A 2,588-nucleotide genomic window follows, 5' to 3' on the forward strand; every position below is an offset into this window, starting at 1 on the left:
TTTGGTACTCAGGAGCTGTTCTTGAATGATAGAGTTATAAACTATAAACTGTCCAAAGCAGCTGGAGAGATGGCTCAGCAGTTAAGAGCTCTTGTTGCTCTTGCAGAGGATCTGGGTTCATTCCCCAGGATGCACGTGGTGCTTTACTCCTCCGGTTCCATCTTCTGTCCTTCATGAGTACCAACCATGTACATGGTACGTACACATACGTGCATCTAAAGCACTAACACAGAAAAATAAAGTAAATAAATACATAAAATACACAAGAATTCAGGCATGGCGGTACACATCTGAAATCCTTTCCGAGACAGAGGTGGGAAGATTGGAGAATTGAAGCCAGTCCATGCTACACAGAGATTTGTCTGAAAGAGAGGAGGGATGGTGAGGGAGAGCGAAGGGAGTAAGGAGCGGGGCTTTTACTTTTGAAGACTTTCACAGTCCTCAGGAAAGTTTTGAGGCACTGCACAACTGTTAAACCCGTGACATGAAGCATCGTAATTGACAAGCTGTCTGACATTTCTAGTGTTCCACTTGAAGTCTTGGATTTTATCATTGGCTACCATGCTGTCAGCTGGCATGCTTAAAAGCAAGAGGCCCGTTTTGTTCATTTTTAAGACACTGCCTGCCAAAGACCCACTCTGAAGTCTGTCAGTCACTCTTTGGTGACAAATGCTGTTCCAAGAAAAAAAAATGGCCATTTGGTTTGCAGCTCCAAGAATGGCATGCTTGTTTTTTCTCAAGTCCGGTGCCAGCTCTCAGCGTGAAAAAGAAGTGGTTTTTAATTCTTCCTGTCTTATTGCATACGATGATGCCCTGCTCTCCAGAGTCAAGGGGATTCTGCAGTGACGTTGGCTCTGTGTCAGTGTCTCCGCAGAGCACAGCTCTGGAGATGACACCTGGTGCAAGTAGGGCTTTCCCTGAGTCTTGCTGTCACCTTTGTTGACAGCAGCACAATTGTCAACTCAAGAAAAAGGCAACTCCCATCTCAGCATCATTCTAGAATTATTTCTTACTCTGAAGTTTCCCTGAAAGGATGCCAGGGACCCAGTGGCTCACAGACCATGCTTCAGGTGGTTGGTTGTCCTGGAGGCAGCCAAACCCTTGCTCTAATATCAACTAAAGTTGGTCACTGCTACCTATTACCAATTTCCCTTGTTAAAAAGCTCATTGTTCACAGCTGTTTGAATCAAAGTGCTTTAGGGACTGTAATATGGGGCAATTTATAACTGAGCTTTAATTAGGAAGAATGAAAGATCCTAAAGTTTCACCTTACTAAAATAGTTTAACATTTATACCTTCTATATTCTTGGTGTTTGTTAAGTCAATGTCAAATAACCACATCTATAGCTCATCATTTGTGGCAAAAGGAAAGAATGCTAATTATTATTATTATTATTATTATTTTTCCAGACAGGGTCTCTCTGTGTAGCCTTGGCTGTCCTGGACTCACTTTGTAGACTAGGCTGGCCTTGAACTCACAGTGATCCACTAGCCTCTACCTCCTAAGTGCTGGGATTAAAGGCGTGTGCCACCACGCCTGGCTTATTATTATTATTTATGTGTATGTTTGTATGCCTGCTTCTCGGTATGTGTACCACCTATGTGCAGTGCCTGGGGAGGCCGTAAGAGGGCACTGGAACACCTGGAACTACAGTTAGTTGTGAGCCACCTGATGTGGGTGCTAGAAACTGGACCAAGATCCTTTGCAGCTCCCTTTCTCTAGCCCCCTTCTTATGGATGCTTTAAGTGACCTTGGCTTGGCACTGTTACTCTTACTTTAGATGTTAAAGCCTGCTAGTCACCAGTTAAATCTTTACTGGCCAAGGTCACTCAGTGGTCAACTTCCATCCTGGTAGAGAGTTTTTTTTTTTTTTTTTTTTTTTTCAAGATAGGGTTTCTCTGTGTAGCCTTGACTGTCCTGGACTTGCTCTGTAGACCAGGCGGGCCTTGAACTCACAGAGATCCACCTGCCTCTGCCTCCCAAATGCTGGGATTAAAGGTGTGCGCCACCACTGCTCGGTAGAGAGGTTTTAACTTGGGAACACCTTTGCTCTACTACACAGGACTTTTCTCTAATTAACAAATTACAAGGCTGTGGCATCTGAATCTTGTTTTAGAGAAGCAGGCTGGGGAATTATGGACCTCACAGCCAGATCTTTAAGGAATTCTCTGTGTATATTCTGATATAAAAAAAAAACAAAACAAAACAAGAAAACAAAAACTCTCCATAAGCTGGAAAACCTTAACTGTATGATTTTAAATTTTTTTCCTTTGGGGTGTGTACCTTGGGCTGTCTGGGAACTCACTATGTTGAGCGTGATGGCACTGTACTCATCAACATCTGCTTGCCTCTGTCTCCTCAGTGCTGGCATTAAAGGTGTGTGCTATCACGGCTTGCAAACACCAGTTACACACAGTTCTTGGTGGGCAATGACTTCTGGGAATCTGAATGTTGTTCACCCTTCCCCCCAATAAAAATTCATCACACAGTATGTGGCACACAGCTGTTAGGTGGCCCCAGTGCTCCCAGCTTCCTGTTGTTTACATCGCTGTGCAGTCACGAGTGTTAACGAGAGCTGAGGCATGCT

The sequence above is a fragment of the Acomys russatus genome, chromosome 7 (genome assembly GCF_903995435.1).
Source record: "Acomys russatus chromosome 7, mAcoRus1.1, whole genome shotgun sequence".
NCBI lineage: Eukaryota > Metazoa > Chordata > Mammalia > Rodentia > Muridae > Acomys > Acomys russatus.